Genomic DNA, 25,065 nt, shown 5'->3' with positions numbered 1-25,065 from the left:
TCCCCACATCAAGCCAAGAAGATGTTCGACCGATAGAAGAGCATCTACAAGTGGTTCCATCAGAACTAGAGATCATTAAACAAGACTTTAAAAGGAGAAGTTCCGAGCTCGGTAAGAAAATTGAGTAACTAGAAGAGGAAAAGATACGTTTGGGATTAGATGACGATATTCACAAGTTGGAAGCTGAAAAATTAAGGAAAGGGAAGAACAAGGCTGAAGAAGATTTAGATAGTCTAAAAACGGATTATAAGAAGTTACGTTTATTGATAAAAACAGTGGGTCTGGGAAAAACATTAGAGCAATGGCGGCAGGAGATCAAAAAAGAAAGGACAAGGCTGATCAATGGGAGAAGAAATTTCATGACGCCCGAGCTCGAGAGAGCGCTTTGGAGAAAAGCTTGTTAGAATGTCAGAATGAAAAAGCAAGGTTAAAAGCCCGGGTAACAGAGTTAGAAAAGTCGATTCACTTGCACCGTAGTCACAACTCTCTAATCAAATTGAGAGCAAGTTTAAGTAAGATCGAAGAACTAAAGGGAAGGATAGGAGAGTTCGAAGACGCATTGTAAGATTCTGAGCTGCGAATGGAGCTTCTTGAGAGGAGTAATGAGCAATGACAAGAGCAATTTCATCATTCTCAAAGTCAGATTAGAGATAGAGATTACATTATGGGCGAAGCCGTGACTCAAGTACGAGAAGTAGCGGATCATCTACAAACACTAGCAGTTCAGGCTGATGTATTGAATTTAAATTATGAATCAGAATCAAGCCGAGGTCGAGAGTTATCTCGGCTCCTGATGAGTGTTAAGGCTTTGAGTATAAAGGTGAAACCGTATATGTAGTCCATTTTATGTAAAGAAATTTGTTTTCTAAATCGAGTTCTTCTAATGAAATTGAATTAGAATCAATGCCTCTTTTGCATTCATGCATCTACATTACATTACATTACATGCATTAAGTTTCATAAAAGGACCCTAATAAATTAAAATTAGGACAGTTACCCTAGAAACCAACAAAACTCCACCAATCAAATATCACTACGGTACTCGTTGCCAAACGAAAGCAATGGATCAGAGGTTAGAAAGATTGAAACAATTACAAAGGGAGATGCAAGATCAGATGCAGAAACGACTGGATAAAATCCAGCAAGACATGCAATAATCCCAGAACACTATGATGAACCAATTAAAACAGTTATTGGCTGGAGGGAACGATAAAGGGAAAAGCCCTGTAGTTGATGCCGAGGAGCATCACGATTACCTTGCTTATCCTCCAAGTTTCACCCCAACTAACATCCAAGCACAACCAGAGGTGTACCTACAGAGGGTACCTGTTACCATTAGACCTCAATATCTGGCTGGTGCCTCGGTACCAGTGCATTTTCAAACGGGCTCGGGTTTTAATCCCAGGGATAACCCCACCAATCCTATGGCCCTGGATCTTAATGACGTGGCAGAAATAGAAAAGACAAGAATGGACCTGCCAAAATAACAGGAGGACCGATGTAGATGGCTAGAGGAAAAATTTAGAGCCATAGAGAACATCGACTATCATTGTAGAGTTGACGCCAAGGATCTGAGCTTGGTCCTTGATTTAGTACTCCCACCTAAGTTCAAGATGCCGGAGTTCGAAAAATATAACGGGACTAGTTGTCCTGAAGCTCATATAACTATGTTCTGTCGAAGAATGATAGGATACGTCAACAATGATCAGCTGTTAATCCACTGCTTCCAAGACAGTTTGATCGGGTCTGAAGCCATGTGGTACAACCGAGTCGTGCTAAAGTTAGTTCATGGAGAGACTTGGCGCAAGCTTTTATGAAGCAATACAGTCATGTGACGGACATAACACCCGATCGAATTACATTATAGAATATGGAAAAAAGCCTAGCGAGAGTTTCAGGCAATACGCCCAACGATGGAGGGAGGTGGCAACACAAGTCCAGCCACCCCTTTTGGAAAAAGAGGTCACCATGCTTTTTATTAATACTTTGAAAGCCTCATTCATCAACCACATGTTTGGGGAGTGCTACCAAGAGCTTCTCGGATAGGGTAATGTCCGGTGAAATGATTGAAAATTTAATAAGAAACGGTAAAATAGACGCGGGGAAAAACTCCAAAAAACCAGCCCCGAGGAAAAAGGAAAGCAAGGTAAACAATGTAAGCACATGTAGCAAGGGTTATTTGAAACCAATTACTGTTGGCCCTCCAAGAACGGTAGCCACTAGTCACCAAGGCCCCTCAAGCCAGGAGCCCAACACAAAGCCTAACACAGAGAGACTTCAATTCACGCCCACTCCAATAACATACAAGAAACTGTATCAGAAGCTATTTGATGCACACATAGTATCTCTATTTTATCTAAAACCCATGCAACCTCCATACCCTAAATGGTATGACATAAATGCCCAATGTGAATACCATGTAGGGATACCAGGACACTCAATTGAAAACTGTACTGGGTTTAAAAAGGCGGTGGAAAGATTCATTAAGATGGGAATTGTAAAGTTTGACAACCCATCAGGACCAGACGTAGTAGGGAATCCGTTACCCAATCATTCTGATAAATGGGTAAACGCGATAATAGAGGGTGGAAGAAAAAGAATCAAGGTCGACATTGCAGAGATAAAAACTCCACTGAGTTGGGTTTGGAGACAAATGATAGAGGGAGGTCTCATCAAACAAGATTCAAAGGAAAGGCCCGAATGAACGAGGACGTACTGCGAGTTTCATGCCGAGGAGGGCCATGACATCCAAAAATGCGTCGAGTTCAGAATCATGGTACAAAATCTGATGAACAACAAAAAAGTGAAATTTTATGAAGAGATTAAAGGACTAGAAGAAGGAGAAGTCTATCCCTCAGAGGAATGACCTACGGGAAAGGCCCAAAATCACCCAGTGGAGGCCAAGGAGCATGGGATCTGGAATACAAATGGCATGTTAACAAACCAGAATTGAATCGCATGTTAACAAACCAGTGACTGAGAATGAGGCTAGAGAATTTTTAAAATTCCTAAAGCATAGCGAGTACAGCGTGGTGGAACAACTGCATAAGCAACCGGCTCGCATCTCAGTGCTCGAGCTACTTCTAAGTTCAGAGACACATCGTAATGCGTTGATAAAAGTGCTAAATGAGACTTATGTTGTTAATGATATCTCAATGAACAAGTTGGATCGCCTGGTTAACAATATAAGTGCCGACAACTTTATCTTCTTCAACGATGATGAGATCCCGCCAGGTGGTATGGGATCTACCAAGGCCCTGCACATCACTACTCATTGTAAGGGGTACATACTACCGGGGGTACTCATTGACAATGGATCAGCACTGAATGTTTTACCCTTGTCCACGTTAAACAGGCTGCCTGTGGACAGTTCTCACATGAAATCATGCCAAAATATAGTAAGAGCATTTGATGGTACTGAGAGGAAAGCGATGGGAAGAATCGAGATACCTCTCTCGATTGGTCCAAATACATACGAGGTGGATTTTTTGGTAATGGATATCAAACCATCTTACAATTGCCTATTGGGGAGGCCTTGAATCCATTTTGCAAGGGCTGTACCGTCGTCACTTCACCAAAAGTAAAAATTGGTAATAGAGGGTCGATTAGTAACTATAGGTGCAGAAGAAGACATCATTGCATCAGTTACCAATGACACGCCATATATAAAGGCCGATAGTGAAACGATAGAATGTTCATTCTGATCATTGGAATTCGTAAACGCAACATTTGTCATCGAATGGAGCAAAATTCCAACGCCTAAGATATCCAAAGCTACGACAATGAGTTTGCAGCTAACAATAGGAAATGGAGCGTTGCCTGGAAGAGAACTTGGAAAATACCTCCAGGGATGGGTCAAAGTACCGATCTAAGTTAACAAACAGGACTGTTGGGGTTTGGGGTATAAGCCTGACGCAAGGGAAAAGAAAAAGGAATAGGAGAAAAAGCAAGAGAAAAGAAGAGCACGTTTGAGCAGGATGGAAACCAAATGGGAACCAATGACCTTTCCCCATATATCTAAGACATTTGTTTCAGGGGGAATTGTCTACCCCGAAGGAAAGAATAAAGTTATGGAAGGAAGGACTAGAAGGTTGGACATCAATACCATATCTAAAGAGGAAAGGTTGGAAAGAAATTTATCGGGGCAGTTGGCCTTACGAACCTGGAAGTGTTTTGAACAACTGGACCGCAGAAAAGGTCCCTGTAACATTTAGAACTAATTCAGATTAATATTCAGAACACTTGTTGCCCTAATCCTGGGGTAATAAGAATCTTTTGTAAAAGGCACATGCCCAAAATCTCATTTCAATGAAAACTTATCATTCAGTCTCACCTTGAGCGAATATTCTTTCATTCTTTTCATTCCATTTATAATCATACTATGCATACAATTATTCTTAGATTTTTCTTTCTTTGGGCTCCCTTCATCCCAATAACAGGTCTTCAGATATCAACGAGATGAGTGACGCTGCTACGAACTCAGAGTCCCTATTTGAACAAGACATGAGTATAGATGATCCTCAGGATTTCAAAGATGACCAAGACAGCGTTTTATCTCCGGCTTTGTTAAGAATGATGGAGGAAGAAGAAAAACAAATCCTGCCCTATAAGGAATCAGTAGAAGTCATGAGCTTAGAAGAGGGGAGGAAGGTAAAAATTGGCGCTGGCATTACCGAGGAAACAAGGCGAGACCTCGTTGAGTTGCTTTAAGAGTTTAAAGATGTCTTCGCATGGTCCTATCAAGATATGCCCGGGTTAAGTACTGATATCGTGGTACACCGACTGCCTATAAAGGAAGAATGTAAACCAATTCAACAAAAGCTCCGAAGGATGAGGCCTGATGTCTTGCTAAAAATAAAAGAAGAAGTTAAGAAGTAGTTTGATGTTGGTTTCTTACAGGTGGTCAAGTATTCAGAATGGGTAGTCAATATAGTCCCTATTCCTAAGAAAGATGGGAAGGTGCGAATGTGTGTGGACTATCAGGATTTGAACAAGGCCAGTCCCAAAGACAATTTTCCATTGCCCCATATCGATACCTTAGTGGACAACACTAGGGGTGAGAAAAACTCGATTCGACACGAAAAAATTGAAAAAAAATTTGAATTTCGAGTTAAACTAATTTCGAGTTAAACACTAGGGGTGAGAAAAACTCGATTCGACTCGAAAAAATCGAAAAACTAATTTCGAGAAAAACTAATTCGAATCAACTCGAATATTTTTTTCGAATTTCGAGTTCGAATCCAGTTGAGTTTTCGAATTCGAATAACTCGAATAATTCGAATAATTCGAATATCAAACTATAATATTTTACATTTTTACCCCAAACTCCCAAACTTTTTTTACTTTTCCCTCAAAACTTTTACTCCTTCCCACTTTCCCCCCAAAACTTTTACTCCCCTCCCCTCCCAACCCCCCAATCTACCCAAAATCTATTTCCCACCAAAATTTTACTCTCCCATTTATTTTTTCTCAAAATTTTACTCCCCAAAACCCTCAAAACCTTTTATTTTCCCCCAAAATTTTTACTCCCTCCCACTTTTTCCCTAAAACTTTTATTCCCTTCCCATCCCACCTCCCATCTATCCCAAACCCTCCCCCTCCAATTTTTTTTAATATTTTCCCTCCAAAATTTTACTCCCCCTATTTACTTTCCCTCAAACTTTTATTCTCCAAAACTTTTTATTTTTCCCCTAAACTTTTACTTCTCACCCTTTACTCTCAAATAAAAAATCAAAATTATCCAAAAAAATCACTAAACATAAATAGTAATAATTTTATTTATATCTACTATTTATATTATTAAATTAAATTTCACATTTTATATTATTTATATTATTGAATTGTTTAGTCATATTGAATATTTATATTAAAATTGAATTATTAATTATGCCATAAAATATTCGTGTTAAAATTTTATATTGGTATCAATTTCACATTTTATTTTTAAAATAAATTTTATTAAAAAATCATATTTTACATTTAATATATTTTTTAATTCTAAAATACATAGTGACAAGAATCTGAAGATAATTGAAACAACTAAGCAAGCAAAGAAGCTAACCAATATATAAAAAATTAATAAATAAATTATGAAGTGATGAAAGTTAATAAAAAATTTGATTAAGGTGGAAAAATTTTATTACGATGGGTGACAATGGTTACAAGGACCCAAAATTACTTTTTAAAATTTAACTCGAACAAATATATTCGATTCGATTCGATTCAATTCGAATTCCATCTCACTCGACTCGATTCGAGAAAACTTCAAATAAAGTTAGGATGATAAAATGATATTCGAAAACTTCGATTAACTCAAAAATTTTCAATTCGATTCGATTTGATTCGATCGAATGCTCACCCCTAGACAACTCGGCCGGATACTCACTGTTCTCTTTCATGGATGGTTTCTCTGTGTACAACCAAATTAAGATGCATTCTGAAGACATGGAGAAGACCACTTTCGTAACGATATGGGGGACGTTTTGCTACAAAATGATGCCTTTTGGATTAAAATTGCGGGAGCAACGTATCAGAGAGCCATGGTAATATTATTCCATGATATGATGCATGAAGAGATAAAAGTCTATGTCGATGACATGATCGCAAAGTCTGGAACAGAAGGGGAACACGTGCAAGTTCTGAGAAAACTGTTTCTAAGGTTAAGGAAGTTCCAGCTAAAACTCAACCCAGCCAAGTGTACTTTCGGGGCTAGATCAGGAAAGTTGCTAGGATTCTTAGTCAGCGAAAGGGAAATTGAAATTGACCCAAACAAAGTTAAAGCCATACAAGAATTACCTCCGCCGTGTACGCAAAAAGAAGTTCGAGGTTTTCTAGGAAGACTAAATTACATCGCTCGATTCATTTCACAGTTAACTGAGAAATATGACCCCATCTTCCGTCTTCTTAGGAAACACAATCCAGGTGTATGGGATGAGGAGTGCCAGAAAACTTTTGAAAAAGTTAAACATTACCTGTCCAACGCCTCAGTGCTGATGCCACCTTACCCGGACAAGCCACTGATACTATATTTAACAGTATTCGAAAATTCTATAGGGTGTATGCTCGGCCAACATGATGAGTCAGGACGAAAAGAAAGAGTAATCTACTATCTTAGCAAGAAGTTCACTGAATGTGAAACAAGATACTCGCCAATTGAAAAATTATGCTGCGCCTTGGTCTGGACTACTCGGAGATTGAGGCAATACATGTTATACCATACGACTTGGTTAATCTCAAAGTTGGACCCTCTGAAATACATGATTGAGTCAACTGCTCTAAACGGAAGGATGGCCCGATGGCAAATTCTACTGTTTGAATTTGACATAGTTTATGTAAATCAAAAGGCCGTAAAAGGAAGTGCAAGAGCGAACTTTTTGGCTAGCAGGGCCTTGGAAGATTATGAGCCTTTGAACTTCGATTTCCCAAATGGGGATCTTATGTATGTGGCAACTGCTGAAGCAAACACACAAGAAGGCAATGCTTGGAAATTAAACTTTGATGGAGCCTCAAATGCTGTGGGTAACGGGATCGGGGCAGTCTTAGTATCTCCAGATAGTGATCATTATCCATTCACTAGCAAATTAGATTTTGACTACACAAATAACATGGCAGAGTATGAAGCATGTATCATGGGAATTCGTGCGGCTATTGAGCGCAGGATCAAGGTACTTGAGGTATATGACGATTCTGCATTAGTGATTTATCAACTCAAAGGCGAGTGGGAAACAAGAGACCTCAAGTTTATTAGTTATAGAAAGCTAGTCCTGGAATTAATTAAGGAGTTTGATGACATCATTTTTTGTTATCTCCCACGAGATGAGAATCAGATGGCCGACACTTTGGCTACATTGGCCTCTATGATTAAGGTAAATAAACAAGAGGATGTGAAGCCTATCCAAATGAGTATTTATGAGGTTCCAGCCCACTATTTTAACGTTGACAGAGAAAAAGAAAAAGACGACCACCCTTGGTATCAAAACATATTACGATACGTGAAAAACCGCGAATACCCAGACCAAGCAACTGAGAATGACAAGAGAATGTTGAGGAGGCTGGCTAGTGACTACGTCTTTGATGGAGAGGTCTTGTACAAAAGAGGAAATGATCAGGTACGGTTAAGATGTGTGGACGCTGTGGAAGCCAAGCAAATCTTGGAGGAAGTCCATAATGTGTTTGTGGAACACACACTAACGGTTTTACAATGGCCAGACAAATCATGAGATTCGGATATTATTGGTGCACCATGGAAGAAGACTGCATCAAGTATGCTAAGAAGTGTCATAAATGCTAAATTTACGGAGACAAAATTCATGTGCCTCCCTCACCTCTTCACGTCGTGACTTCTCCATGGCCTTTCTCCATGTGGGGCATGGACGTCATTGGACCGATATCACCGAGGGCTTCAAACGGACATTGTTTTATCTTTGTAGTGATTGACTACTTTACTAAGTGGGTAGAAGCTACTTCTTATGCCAACGTCACGAAATCTGCAGTTAGCAAATTTCTAAAGAAGGAGATCATATATCGGTATGGGATGCCCGAAAGGATTATATCTGACAACGCATTGAACTTGAACAACAGCACGATAGCGGAGGTTTTTAGTCAATTCAAGATCAAGCACCACAACTCATCGCCATATCGTCCAAAAATGAACGGCTCGGTGGAGGCAGCCAATAAAAATTTCAAGAAGATTGTGGGGAAGATGACTGAGACCTATAGAGATTGGCACGAGAAGTTACCATTCGCCCCCTATGCTTATTGTACGTCTATCAGGACTTCTACTGGGGCAACACCATTCTCTTTGGTTTATGGAATGGATGCGGTGTTACCAATTGAGGTTGAAACTCCCTCTCTCTGAGTTTTTTCAGAATTAAAGTTAAACGAAGCAAAATGGGTCCAATCCCGATATGATCAGCTAAACTTAATTGAAAGAAAGAGGTTAAGAGCTATCCATCATGGTCAAATGTACCAGAAACGAATGATACGAGCTTACAATAAGAAAGTTCGTCCTAGGAGCTTCCATGAAGGGGACTTGGTACTGAAAAAGATCTTTCCCATACAAAAGGACTTTAGAGGAAAGTGGATACCAAACTGGGAGGGACCTTATGTGGTAAAGAAGGCTTTTTCTGGAGGAGCGTTAATTTTGAACGAAATGGATAGCAAAAGCTTGCCCAATCCTGTGAATTCGGATCCAGTGAAGAAGTACTTCGCCTAAAAAAAAGGGAGAGGCCAAGGGGAAAACCCGCAAAGGGCTCTTTGAGACCAAAGAGTTTTTGAATTGAAAACCCAGGAATGGGTAGTTCAAATTTTGATCGAAGGCGGGGCATGTGGTAGTCTTGTCCTCTTTGAGTTAGCAAGAAGGGGAGATGCTACATATTGGGGCATCAACTAAATCTTCTAGAACTTCTAGACACATATCAAGTTCAAAAAGGGCCCTCAAGAAGTTTATACGGAGAAGCTCATGTTGCGATATCTGAGACACCTGTTTTCATCTTAGTCATTTTTGTATCTTAGCAAAATTTTCTATCTTGACTAATTTGTTCATTTAGAGTTTTGCTCTCAATAAAATTCTATTTTATCCATTGTGATAATCTTTTTCGTCTTATTCATCTCGTATCTTAGCAAAATTTGCTACCTCGATTGATTTGTTTGTTTAGAGCTCTACTCTCAACAAAATTTCATCTTGTCCGTATTGATAATCTTTTTCAAGCATTTTTCATTGAAATAACGATTAATGGACTGACAATATTCAAGCAGAAGGAGTCCTGCATATTAATCCGAAAGCTTCTAAATGGTACGATGACCCGAAACAGGGCTATTGTTTAGAGCTAACCAACTTAAGGGTTAGAAGCATTGGAGAAAGAATAGTCTAAATTGCGACTATTCCTTTGGTTTTTCTGTCAAAGATACTAGCTGAACAAGCATCAGTGATAGAACCTTGACGAACAGCGAGTAATGACAACCTAAGCATTAAAAGATGATCATTCTCAAAAAATGACGTTCTGTATTCATACAAATATCATTCATACACATTTAGTTAGGAGCTTGTGATTCATTCTGATCATGTCACCCTAAACACTAGGCATATATAGGTCCATAAAATAGATTTTACAAGTCATGTTCCCTAGAGAACAGATCAAAGAAACCGATCCTATACCCTTGAAGTTGCAGTGGGATGGATTGAAGTCATTATAGTAGATCTTGTCTTCCTGTATTGGCAGCGAAGTAGATCGAAGATAGCAAGTCTTGTCTTCCTGTATTGGCAGCAAAGTAGACTGAAGATAATAGATATTGTCTTCCTGTATTGGTAGCGAAGTAGATCGAAGATAGCAAGTCTTGTCTTCCTGTATTGGCAGCGAAGTAGACTGAAGATAGCAGATCTTGTCTTCCTGTATTGGCAGCGAAGTAGATCAAAGATAGCAAGTCTTATCTTCCTGTATTGGCAGCAAAATAGACTGAAGATAACATATATTGTCTTCCTGTATTGGCAGCAAAGTAGATCGAAGATAGCAAGTCTTATCTTCCTGTATTGGCAGCGAAGTAGACTAAAGATAGCAGATCTTGTCTTCCTGTATTGGCAGCAAAGTAGATCGAAGATAGCAAGTCTTGTCTTCCTGTATTGGCAGCAAGGTAGACTGAAGATAGCAGATCTTGTCTTCCTGTATTGGCAACAAAGTAGATCGAAGATAGCAAGTCTCGTCTTCCTGTATTGGCAGCAAAGTAGACTGAAGATAGCAGATCATGTCTTTCTGTACTGGCAGCGAAGTAGATCGAATATAGCAAGTCTTGTCTTCCTGTATTGGCAGCAAAGTAGACTGAAGATAGCAGATCTTGTCTTCCTGTATTGGCAGCGAAGTAGACTGAAGATAACAGATCTTACTTTCCTGCATTGACGGCAAATCTTGTTCCCCGACATTGCAGTCAATTTGAAAAAAAATCATTCCTATCTCCCTGAAGTTGCAGTGGAACGGATGAAAACCATAGATCTTATCCCTCTGAAGTTGCAGTAGAGCAGATCGCATCCAGTCTTATCTCCCTGAAGTTGCAGTGGAGCGGATTAAAACGATGAATCATATACCTCTGAAATCGCAGTAGGTCGAATTAGATCTTATCATATCAAACCTTATCTTCCTAAAGTTGCAGTGGAACAGGTTGAAGACCACAAATCTCATCCCTATGGAGTTGCAGCAGAGTAGATTGAAGTCATATCTCTCTAAAAATGCCATGGAGTGTATCGAAGCAACAAAATGCAATGGACTGGATAGAGACTACTTAAAGAAGAGAAGCACTCAAGAAGTCAAGACTCGGCGAGACCGGGCAAAATTGGTCTTTCTTAGTCTTTGCTTTATTCTCGTTACATGAAAATAAACAAAGAGGGGCAGCTGTAAGAACCCATTTTTGCCCTGGAAACAGACCCAAAATCCAAAATAAAACATTCCATTACAGTAGTGACCCAAAACCAAAATTAAATAAACCCAACAGGCCCAAAATAAAAAAACCTAGCCCAAATGACATTAACAGTTTCGGCAGAAGGGAGCAAACCCTAACCCTCTCCAGCGCCGCATGCACGCTCCTGACCCTGTGCGCCCTCCAACTCCTCGCACATCGTCGCCGCACTGTACCACGCTTGTCTGACACCTACAAAGAATTGAATGCAACAACAAATGAAGAAGCACGCGGGCAATAATAGTAGTTAATAGATAATAAGGAAGAGAAAAGCATTTTGATTAAACTATAAAAGCCCGAATCTCACCATTGTACTTTTTTTTACGAACGCACATTATAAATCAAAACAACAAAAATAGAAGTTCAAAAAGGTTAAACCTTTACTGTTTTCTGTTCGTTTTATTTCATTTCATTTTATTTATCTTTTTTCTTTTTACAACTTCATTTTAATAAGAAAAATATAGAAATAATAACAAAAAAGAAAGGGAGCGCACCTGAATCGCTTTGTAGCTCCGTTGACGGATGTCCTCTCACCGTCGTTAGAATCGGGTTCAAAAATGGGGTGCAAGTCTCTTCGTCTCCTCCATTTGAAGCCCGACCTCATAGCCCGCCTAGAATCGGGCTTTAAAAGCCCTTCATCACATTTCTTACTATATCTTATAATTTATATATATATGTACATATTCTTTATTTATTTTAAATATATATTTTTTATATTTCATATTTTCTACATGCATATATATACTTATATATTTACATATTTTAATTCATATACCTATACATGTATATACATACTTGCATATATTTTTATATTTAATAATCTCACAATATGTATACGTACATAGATTTTTCATATTTTCATAATTTTGTGTACATTCATGTATATATGTTTTTTACATCTATTCGTTATTTATTTATTTATTTATTTACATTTTCATTATTATTTAGAAAGAATGATTCAATTTTATTTGCCTATGTAGTTGTCACTTTGTATGTTATTGGTTGGTCCCTTTTATTATCTTATTTTCGTTGCTATTGCTCATGTTTTTTTTATGCCATCATATTCATTATTGTTTTGCTATGCATATTAACACCATACATCAAAAAGAAAATTTTTTCTAAATAAGGCAATGTTTTGCGTTTGGAAAATCGAGAAAACGTGCCCTAACGTGCTAGGTTTCGATTTCTCGTTAGACCAAAATAGCCAAATATCCTTTTTAAACTTTCAAACTAAGGCAATATTTCGTATTTAGAAAATTCGAGAAAATCGTACCCTAACTTACTGAGCTTCGATTTTTCTCGCGTTGATCCTAAATAACCGAATATCCTTTTAAAATTGAAATAAATGAGGTTTAAATAAAAAAATAAAAGGCAAGCTTATTCTCAAAATACGAGATGTCGGGTCCTAACTTACTGGATGTGACATCTTGTTACTTCGGGATAAGGAAGCATTTTCCATTTTTTATAACACAATAAAGAGGGATCGTATTTTTAAATTCATTTCGAGTTTTTAATCTTCGACACTAAGACATTAAATAATCAACTAGGTACCAATTTTGGGCGTATTAAGGGTGCTAATCCTTCCTCGTGCGTAACCGACTCCCGAACCTGTTTTTCTAAATTTCGTGGACTAAAATCGTTGTTTTAATAAAATCAAATCGTTTATTAAAAATAACCACTTTTCGAGGTGATCCGATCACACCCAGATCAAAAAAGATTGGTGGCGACTCCCATTTTCATTTTCATTTTTAAAATCCAAGTCGACCCCGTTTTATTAAAAAAATGGTGTCAACATTAGGTTTTTAATAAATTTGCATTGTAAATTTTTATGTCAATTTTGAGTATCTTCTTAACATTTTTTGCCCTCAAGTCATGAAATAGATCTAGTTAAACCTTTTAACTCATTTTAAAACGATATATTATGTGCCTAAATCAGAGTTCTACAGCTTAAGATATAGTCAAAATACTTAAAGCAATGATAAGTCGGAAGTCCAAATCACAAAACTTAACAATTAATCTTTAAGTTTATTTTTCTCCAAATCTTTCATCTAATCCATCAAAAATCATATATAAGTCAAAGTAAAATAATTAAGAATTTAAATGAGATGAAATTTGTGCACTTACCAAAGTGTCATCCTTTAAAAAAAGTTCTTCGATAGCAATTCGTGAGTTTCTCAAGAAATTCATCTTCCATTACTAAAAGTATTTCAAAACCTTTGTTTGTAATCAATTGTGAAGATTTTGCCTAGCATCCTGTGAAAATGCTACTTTCTCTGATGGAAAAACGATTTGAAGGGATGTAAGAAGTAGCTATATCAATTTTTTGGAAGACATTTTGAAGAGATTTTGGTTTATATAAAATAATCTCCCTAATTTTTTAAATCATGATTTCTTTTGCAGCAATATGTTTGAGAGAGGTTCCTTCCTTGGACTAGGCCAGGCCAGTGTTACTTTTAGGGATTGAGAGAGTGTCTCAATTCAGTTTTTGATTGGAGACCTAATCTTATTAGGATCTTGCACACCTTAGAGTGATAGCCTTCTCAAGTTCTACTTCTTGAAGACATCTCATATCAGGATTTAATGGGTTTGGGAGCTATTTTGGGTTTAGAGGGAGTGTCATCCATTTTTCCTTTACCTTTGTCTCAAAGTTTGGGTATTTTTGAAGAAATTTTTTGGTGAGAAAATCAAGTAAGAATTAACTTTTCTTTTGAGATAATTTAATTTTAAAATTAAATATGCTTAACATTGCTTGCTATTTAGCAAATATATGTTTTATAGCAATATTTTGATTTTTTTTTTTAAAACTTTTTATGTATATTTACAATCAATTCGTAAAAAAAAAATTGATTCAATATATCACTTTTTAATGTTGTGATACATAAACGATTAAAAATTCCATAAAGTACCGAATGTGAATCCAACATACTAGATATGGAACTTATAACTAGAACTGTTACTAACTAATCTTAAAATAGGTATGGTTAGTTACCTACAAATTTACTTATTTTAGAATTTATTTAAAGGAAACCTTGGAAAAATCCTAATAGAAAAAACTCAGCCTACTTATCATTTTTAAGTTTGAAAGTATAGTTACGCATAGGGAATGATTAACACCCTAGGACACCTGTTCTAAAGTAGCATTGTTCGTCTATTCTAGCTTTATGACATTTTTATTATGATTTTTTTGGTTTCTAATTAGCCTAAATTATTTTACACCTAATAGCTCCACTATCCTACAAATTATTTTACACCTAAATTATTTTACACCTAAGAAAGTCCAAATTTCTAAGGCATTGTCAAAATAATCTAAATTCTAAGTAAATATCTAATTGACTAGGAGCTTTATTTCTGTCACTGGTGGGGCGATGCTAAATTCATCTGTGAAGGATGAGGTCATCTGGATCCATGATAAAATGGGGCGCTTCTCTGTAAAGAGATTGTTGAACCCAATGCTAGAGCTTCATGTTGTGATTTTAGCTTTGGTTGAGTCTAGAAAATGAAGATCCCACCAAAGGTGAAATGTTTGTATGTGGATGTTGGTGCTTGATAGAGTTCCTACTATTGTCCTAATTTTAGTTAATAAAGGTATTCATATATGGCCTCACCATGTATTATGCCCATGGTGTAAAAGAGTGGAGGAATAAATCGTTTATTTATTTTGTCTGCATAGTTTTGTGGATGTATTTTGAAAAAAATTGTGAATGGTGGAAAGTTCAGTGATCATATTGTTTTATTAATGGATGTTTCAGTTAGCTTTGTTGTTATGGGAAGGTCATGGTGATCGATCTTTTGTGTATGACACTGTTATCGTTGTGGTTAGCTTGTAATGAAGCGCTATTCGAAAATAAGTACTCTAATATGGAGGAAATTCTCTTTTTAGTGAACTTGCATTCTCATTATTGGTTGATGGCTTTGAAGGAGAAGGTTTAAGTTTTGGAAGCAACTTGGTTGGAAAATTTGTTGAGGTGTTTTCTCATAAGTGGAAAGTCACATTGCGTGAAGCTTGCAAGTGAGCCCACCGTTGGTTGTATCGTTAAAATTCAACGTTGATGGTGCGATGAATCTATTGGTGGGATTCGGTGAATGCGGTGGAGTTTTAAGCGATAATAAGAGAATTATGTTGGCTTTGTTCTCTAGCACTTTGCAAGCATCTGACTCTCATTTTTGCAGAACTATTAACCATTAAAATAACATTTGATGTTTTTGTTAAAACAATGCGACTACATAAAACTGTCTTGTTATCGAATCTTATGCCTGTAATGTTATGAGTTGGATTGTTAACAATGGGAATCAAGCCTTGGATGTATTGGAATGTTTTTGAGGTTATCGAATCTTATGCCTGTAATGTTATGAGTTGGATTGTTAACAATGGGAATCAAGCCTTGGATGTATTGGAATGTTTTTGAGGAGATTGATAAATAAGTGGCAGATATTGGTGTTGTTAGCTTTGTCAATGCATTTAGGAAAGCTAGTAGGATGGTCGATACTTTAACTAAGGCTGGTTTGGAAAAATCTGACATGTTTATGGCCTACTGGAAATGCAATTTAGGTGTTCTTGTGTCTAGGTTGGTGCATTACCTAGATGACACTCCGCTTGGGAACATATATATAATATAATATAAAGACTTGGGAAAGTATTGTCTGCTTCTCAGACTTGCATTTTTCTTTTAACGAAGAAATAATCTTCTTCCTATGGTTAATAAAAGAACATTCAGGGTTTACTTAGTAGAGGGAAAGAAAATTGAAAGAATGAAAAATTGAAGGGTAGAACACTAGAGGAATGGAAAACAAAATTTTCTTTCTACATGCTTGGTAGAAAAGATGAAAAATGGGAAGAATTGCTTGATGATTAATATTTTTAGTAATTTATTTTTTTTCAAATATGTTTGATAATCTATAATATAACACCTGGTAGAATTTTTTTCTGTAAAAAAGTGTGAAAATTGATAAATAAATAAGAAACAACTTATCATTTATAGTGGAATATTTTTAATTTAATTTTTTAGCATTATATTCTCTTTTAAAAACTTTATATTTAAAATTTAACTTGAAATAACATGAAATATTAAAAAAAATAGAGATAAAGTGTAAAATAAAAAATTCATAATTTAAATTTTAAATTTATTATACAATCTACTTATACTCTTTACTTAATTTTAAGTCATTCTCGTATATCAGACATATTTTATAACTTAAATTTTTTAGTTTATCAAATAATACCTTAAATAAAATTGAATAAGAAATACATATCTTTTTAATTAAAATCTCAAAATACCCCCATTAAATAGAAAATTGCAGTCTTAGTTGGGGTGGGAAGTTTAAGATTCATTCGTGGACGTCTCTTTTCATTGTATCGATTTCATAAACCTTGAAAACATAAGGGTGGTGTTTATTTCCTAAGAAAATTGAACTTTCACAGTTTCACTGTGGAGTATAGAGGAAACTAAAAACCTATAATGCTTTCATTTTGCGCTTTTTTTCAAATAACTAAATTATTAAAAATTTATATTTTGATGACTTAACATTAAAAAGTTATAAAATAATTTTTAAATTATTTAAAAATATTTATTTAAGTCGTTTTTTTTTTAAGTTTGGCTAGAAAGGTTCAAGCGATGATTTAAAGATCGGCTCGATGGATCAGTAGCTATCGACAAATAGAAGAATATATTTTCGATCCAAGTTGATCTGATGGTTAGTGCTAGAGTTTGGAGTAGAAAGCTATTCAAATTTTTGTTCGTAAATTTGTAATGTTTAAAGTTGTTTTATGAAAAATTAAATTGTAAAAGAGAAGAGAATGAGAGCTTTCACTTAATGCAGGTGATGAAAACAAAGAAAGCAATACAGAAGCGATTTTAACAACCCATTGGCTTAAATAAAAAATTTTAAATAATTTGATGCTCATTTTATAACTTTTTTAAGTTGAGTAATCAAAATATAATTTTTTAATAATTTAATAATCTTAAATGTAGTTTTCATCGATTTACAATTAAATCGAAGTTATACAAATATTTCAGATTTGGGCTTCAACTTTCTATTCGACCATGCCAATCTTGGGCTTCTTGGTAAATAAAAATCATAAGATCATCCCTTCATAGTTGTTTTTGGACATGAAGAAAATTTGGATCAATTGCAAGTCATCATGTGTGAAAGAAAATGATGACAATTATATATATCATGTTCAGTTTTATTTTTTAATTAAATTAAATTATTAAGAAGTAATTAATAATATATATTTTTCCTTTTTAAGGTAAATAATAAATAAAAATATTCTTCCAACAAAAATAATTTGTGTAGGATGAGGTCAATCCCTGTGATTGTATCAAAATAGTAATAAATAAAATATAAATTATTTTAGAATTTTCGGAAATTTCAAAGTGGATTCAATCAAGCCTTGAAAATATTTAAATTGAACTTATTCTTACGGCACAAAGGGAAGGAGATCAAATCTAGAATTTTCAAAAATCTCGAAAATTGATCAAATTATTTTAAATCTAATCATGTTAGATTAAAGAAGATCAATTTAATCTCTAAAATCAAAATTTAACCATCTGTTATTGACTCAGAATCAAGTAACGAAATTTGTATATGATTTTGTAGAATGAATTTGTATGTAGAGTATTGGCATGGTATTGGAGTTGTTTTGGAAAGCAAAAGTGGGAGAAAACATGTGTGAAACCTGGGATCCATGTCGGCCATGAATGGAAATACACTTCGCTTGTAAGTAAGTTGTGCTTTTCCACAAACAATGATTTAGGTACTGATTGAAAATTCAAAGCACGTGCATTGGTGAATCAATAAGTTGTTTAATTTTCCAATATAAATTGAAAGAAAAAGTGGATTCTTAAAAGCTTGGTTATCCCAAATGGATTTGCTTTAATCAAAATTCTTGAGCTTTTTGGCTCAAAAGATTAGAAAGGTAAATAACAAAGCTCTCCTTCAATCCTCGAAATGGACAATTCAACATTCAAGGCTGTGGATTATCCAGAATCTGACCACTTAGTATACTAAGTAGAAATGACTTGGTGGGTTAATAAAGTAGAAAAATAAATTTTTAAAAAAAATTGGAATCAACTTAGAATCTTTCCCTTTTTGTTTTTTTCCTGAGAGTGACCCACAACTATATAATATATTTGAAAAAATATATAGGTATTCATCTTATTTATTTTTCTCTGATTAGAACTACCCGTAATTTTTCCCTAACCCATAAATAAGAAGATAATGCGTTTCAACGTACTTAAATTTAGATCCTCTTGCATTAACAACAATACCTATATCAATCAAATTAAAACTCAATCGACAATTATCGATTAATATTCTACCTAATGTATAGTGCTACTCCAAATATTGATAGGAAAACTTCTGGCTTTTTAACAAAGCAATGACATGATTTTTTTTTAAAAGCTTTGAAAATCAATTTATCTCACTTTACTTTATTTTACCAGTGCTTATCAACTGTGAGATGCTCTAAAATTTTGAGATAATAAATCAAAGGCAAAAATTTCCTTTCACTCCCATTACCGTAGAAGACAAAAGCAAAAATCCATTTATGTATTTTTCATGATTAAATGTGTTTTAATTTAACCAAAGTTGTAACATCTTTGCAGCTTACATAGTCCAAGCCAAGTAGGGCAAATGAAAGTGACATAAAATTTCTTTATAAAGAAAAAAGGGTTTTGCTTTTTGGATTGAAAGATGAATATCATCATCATCACCAAGACTTCAAAGGGTCAAATACTCATAAAAAAGAGTAATATATAGCTAAAAAGAAAGGAATCTGGGACTCTGCAATTTCTCAAGAAAAATCCAATTTGGTCACAATATCTTTGGTCTCCGGTTCAGCTGTAGGCCATTTGTGTTATGGTGATGATTGTAAAAGACATGGTTCATGCGCATGGTCCATTACACCTTTGCCAAAAAAAAAACATCAAATCTGATGGGACAGAGACAAATTGCTGCTGGGATTTGTTTTTCCCTGGAATCATATGTATATATGTGTATTGGTTTTCTGCTATGCTTGCCTTTGATGGTGAATTGTACGTAGATTGCAGAATATAGGAGAAAATGGTACATGGGCAAGCATGCTTTGTTATACATTTTATTTGGATTTTACTGATGCCAAGCTCTGATTGGGAGAATGCTTAGTATAATCATTATTTTATGCCAAAGTTTGTTGTCACATGAAAATATTTGTAAAGTACATTATCTATTCATAAGCACAAATTAATACATTAAAATATTTATTGTTGCCATTTAATGTCACAATCATTTACCACCATAATCAAACGGGTTTAAAAATAAGTGAATTGATTGAATTATATAATTCGGTTCTACATTAAACGATTACTTAGAAAGAGAATAAATTGTATGAAAAAGATGTCACGTTATTTTATATTTTTTAATTAATTAATAATTTTTTATGTCATTGATATATAATTTTAGTAATTTTTCTAATTTGAACCATAAACCTTAAACTTCGAACCTCGAATCTTGAACCTTAAACGTGATCTTTTGGTTCAAGGTTCGAATTTAAAGTTTAGGGTTCTAGATTATGGGTTTGGGGTTCAAGCTAAAAAAAATTACCAAAATTATGTGATATAAAAATTTACTAAAATATCATTGTAACAGGTCAATTTTGACCTAGGCCTAAAGACCCAAAACAAATGAAAATAACCCAAAAATTACAGCCCAAAGCCCAGTAAATTAAAATTTGTTTCAGCAAAAAAAAACCTAGCCCTAGCCGCATGCACACCTCTGCCAGGTACGCCGCTCCAGCTCCTCACACGCCGCCACCGCCCAAGGCTCGCCTACCACCGGTCGTCCACGCGTCTGACACCTGCGAAAATTAAATATAATGGCAAAAAGGAAGCACGCGAGCAATAATAATAGTTAACAGATAATAAAGAAGAAAAAATCATTTTGATTCGGCTATAAAAGCCCGAATCTCACCGTTGTTTTTTTTACGAACACACATCAGTGAATCAAGAAATACAGAACTGAGATTCTAAAAGGTTGATAGAAATCTGATTGTTTTCTTTAGTTTTTCTGATTTCCGTTTCTTATCATCTATCATTTATTTATTTCATTTATTTATCTACGCATTTTTTTACGAAATTTTTACAAAGAAAACGTGAAAATAAAAAGGGGAGAGGGGACTTACCGAGGAAGCGCAGGGATCCGGCTCACGGAGGGTTCTCCTCCTTTGCGACCGCCGGATCTAGAGGGTGCTGAGAATCTTCCTCTTTTCTTGTTTAAGGTTGAAGGGTTCAGCCCTCGGGGTATTCTAAGGCCGAGGTCTTTCACCTCTTTTCCTCCGTCGTCGGCCACCGGTCTTCATGGCTGCGGCGGCGGTGCACTGGAGGCTAAGAAACCCAAGGGTCGGTGTTTGAAAAAAAGGGAATGATTTTGAAACTAAAAAAGGAAAAAGAAAACAGAGGCAAGAATGAGAATTTTTCTTAAATGCACCAAATAAAAAGGCGCCATTTGAGGGGAAGACCTGCGCATTCTTACCTAATGGGTAATTTGCGCGTTTGGTCCCTCCATTCGGCGCTGAGATGCAATCTGAGCATTTTTTTCTTTCGATTTGGCCCGCGAGTTTTGTCTCTGCTTCAAGCAGGTCCTCTGACTATGTGCGATCACTCGCCTTGAAATGCCGCGTCTAACGGGGTTTGGGATATTTTCTTCTTCGCTCCCTGATACTTTCAGCGCGTGGCGAATTGGTCCCTTTTTCCTCTTTGTTTTTTTATATTTATCCCCTTTGTTTTATTATGATTTCAATTGCACCATTGATCCTTTTAACACTATTTTTATATATTTTTAAACTGTCTTTTTTATTATTTAAGACTTTCTTTTATATATTTTATTTTAAACTATTTTAGATTAACTAGTATTTATCTCAAGTTTTTTATTTTATTTATTTGGTTTAAATTTATATGTCATCATCTTATATATTATTATATTAAAATATTTTAATATTCATAATTTCAAATTGTTGATACATTTTTATAATATATATTTACGTACATACTTTTCATTTATTATAAATATACTTTTTATATTTTATATTTCATATTTTTATGTATACATAGATATAGGCATAAATACATACATCTTAATTCATATATATGTATATATACGTACTTATACATACTTAAATATATTTTTCATATTTCATAATTCTTATATACTTACATATATTTATACATATTTTACATCATATACATACTTATATATATTCTTTATATTCTTAAAAATACTTTTTGTATATTTCACATATTTTATAATTCACATACATATATTTTATATTATCACAATTTGTAAATATATATAAACACATATTTACATTTTTATTTTTATAATACTTACCGATTTTTTATATATGTATATATTTATCTATGTTTTCATATTCTATAATTTATATGCATTTCTTATTTTTATGGCTTAAAATTATACATGCATATACATTTTTACATAATTGTATTTATTGTCATCATTGTTATTTGGTGTTTGTTTATTTATTCATGTATACTTGTGCTTTTTCTAAAATGTTAGTTCTATTTATTTATTTGTTTGCTTTGTTTATGTAATCGCCTCGTCATTTCATTTTGCCTATTGTATTGTTGTTACTCACTTTACTTTGCTTACCTTGTCGTATTCGTTATTGTTTTGTCAAGCATTAACACCAAACATCAAAAGGAAAAATTTTCTAAATAAGGCAATATTTCGCGTTTGGAAAATCGAGAAAACGTGCCCTAACGTGCTGGGTTTTGATTTCTCGTTCGACCAAATAGCCAAATATCCTTTTTAAACTTTTAAATAAGGCAATATTTCGCGTTTGGAAAATCGAGAAAACGTGCCCTAACGTGCTGGGTTTCGATTTCTCGTTCGACTAAATAGCCAAATATCCTCTTAAAGCTTCAAAGTATGGTTTCATTAAACTATAAGGTGATCTTGGTTTCGATGGTTTAGAGTATCGTGTCCTAACGTGCTGGATGTGATATTCCTTCGGAACAAGAGAATCTTATATTTCAATTCACGTTATCAGAGTTTCTTTTAAGGATCGTATTTTTAAAACTCTTCAAATTTTCAATTTTCGACACTAAGACACTAATTAATCAACTAGGTACCAATTTTGGGCGTATCGAGGGTGCTAATCCTTCCTCGTGCGTAACCGACTCCCGAACCCGTTTTTTTGAATTTCATAGACCAAAATCTTTGTTTTAATAAAAATTAAATCGTTTATTAAAAACAATCACTTTTCGAGGTGACCCGATCACACCTCATCAAAAAAAGATTGGTGGCGACTCCCATTTTCATTCTATTTTCAAAATCCAAGTCGACCCCGTTTTTATCAAAAAAATGGTGTCAACAATCATTAAATAATTAAAAAATAATACAAGATGGTATGGCGTCTCGTTTCACACAATCCTCTCTCTACTTAGAAATAACAAAACTATCGATATTCATTTCAACTTGTAGAAAAAAGATTGTATAAAATAAAAATATTATTCATTTCTAATAATTTAATGCTAAATCAGTAATTTCATCTTGGGTTTCAAGATTTTTATTTGGATTTGATTATTTTCAAGATAAAAATACTAAAATTTAAAATAAAAATATTAATATAATGGAGTAACGTTTTATACCATTTTTTCCTAAACTTGTAATACACGAAATTCATGAAGATAACTAAAAGAACCTATTTATTATAGGTGTAAATTATATTTTAATTAATTTGAAAATTATTAATCTTTAAAAGAGTGTCGTATTGGCATACATATTAGTCTCCTCCTGATGTCATCTTCCTTTGAAAAATGTGATAACAGCTTTCAATTACTTTAAACACTGAAAGTTGACTGATTAATTAGTATAATATTCACATTAAAACCCTTTTTCGTATTATATCTTTCTCTTTTAGAACATGGTGAAATCACCATTTAGGACTTGAGTTAGATACCTATCTTCACATTGAGGTTTCAATTTTTGTGTGTGTAAATTTACCTTTAAATTTAGTAATTGTTCTCATGTTAACACACGAACTTTAAAGTTTGTAAGGAAATATCAAAAAAGTTAAGGTCCCAATGAAAAAACAATTATCAAATTTAAAGATTAATTTTAACAAAATAATTAAGGCAGAAAGAACAATTGTCAAATTTAATTTAGATAAAAAAATTCAAACTCCAATGTAAAATTAATTGACAAGTTCAAGTCCCAAATAATAATTTTACCCTAAAAATTTTGATTTTCTCTCTTTTAATTTTCCTTTGAGCCAAATAATGGTACAACATTTGCAAAAGATCCTGCATAATTCGTCTATGAGCCGTATAAACATAAATATAAATACAAATATTATCCATATATTATACATGTGCGTAAATCTTTATTCAAACATTTCATGTTTATTACATTATTCCATTTTTTTTGCAACAATTATTCCATGTTTATTAAACATGTTAAGCATTGTTAATAAAAATAATAATTTATCCCATATTTTAAATTATATTATTTCCACCAGTAAAATCGAAAGTAATAAAATTATTGTTTATTGGCATAATATCTCAGGATTTAAGGTCAGTATCACTCTTTTTTTTCTAGTTTATAATGCTAAAAAAAATTACACAATTTTGCAAGCCTTTGTCCATTTGTTGTTTATCATATGAAAGGGTACAGCAATTTCTAGTAGCAGCGAGAAGGCGAAAACAAATTTTGGATGCTGATTCATTTAATTATTAGCCACAAAAAAAAAGAGAGGCAAGAAACTACAAAGCCACAAAAAGAAACTAATATTGTTCATCGGTTTTTTTCCCTGAAATACTTAAAAAATAAAAAAGAGCAGATTATTTACGAGAATGATATGTTTTGAACAGTGTTTTTAAATACCGTTAATGTGTCAGGTGACACCAACTTCAGAAGCATCTCATCATGAGCCAAGTATTTTAGGAAGTAAAAAAATATAAGTGGTGTCGCCACTTTATTAGGCGAGACTTAAAATCTTTTGTATTTTCTTTAAATACTAAATAAATATTGAAGATATATTTTAAAAAAATAATTATTTTAGTGATGCTATTTGATACATTGACGGAAAAATTCAAAAAAAAAAAGAGTTGACATGTTGGAGTTGCGTGCTGGTCTATACATCATGGCAATGGTGTCAAATATGTTGTTGTTCATCAAATCTAAAACAAATTAAGAGAAATATAATTTATTTGTTAAAGTTAAACCAGAGAAATCTTAAATTTAAAACAGTAGCAAAAGTTTTAAACTTGAGTCCATATAAATATTAAAAATCAAGTTTGAAGATCAAGAATTGAGTTGATAATGTTAATTTGTAATTTTTTTTTATGTATTTTCATTTTATTTTATTATATATATAATTATGTGACTATATATTAATAATAATTTCTAATATTACATGCAAATTATGTTCTTTGATACTAAGTTTTTTTTATTGCTTTAATAGGGGTGTAGATGGTTTTAATAGCAACTAATTTATATATATTTAATTTATTTTACAAATCTAGTATAGAAGATGAATAACCTTTTTCGTATAAGTCCATTTCAATGGGGTAATTTGTCGTACAGAAGTTAGTTGTAGATTTGAATCGCGCTATCAAATAGGATTGA

The 25,065-nt window shown here is 34.0% G+C and overlaps 1 long non-coding RNA gene across 1 annotated transcript; it reads right to left on the bottom strand.

The window, feature by feature from the left end:
* Positions 1-20,035: 20,035 nt before the first annotated feature.
* On the bottom strand, positions 20,036-20,937 carry LOC121222327 (uncharacterized). Its single transcript, XR_005919566.1, has 2 exons — positions 20,603-20,937; positions 20,036-20,278 (listed from the first exon to the last, which is right to left on the bottom strand). It is a non-coding gene; the product is annotated as an uncharacterized lncRNA (long non-coding RNA).
* Positions 20,938-25,065: the final 4,128 nt, after the last annotated feature.

Source organism: Gossypium hirsutum, chromosome D10, assembly GCF_007990345.1.
Source record: "Gossypium hirsutum isolate 1008001.06 chromosome D10, Gossypium_hirsutum_v2.1, whole genome shotgun sequence".
NCBI classification, from domain to species: Eukaryota; Viridiplantae; Streptophyta; class Magnoliopsida; order Malvales; family Malvaceae; genus Gossypium; species Gossypium hirsutum.
The sequence above is the reverse complement of the archived record's forward strand: the minus strand, read 5'-3'. Positions and strand labels throughout refer to the sequence as shown.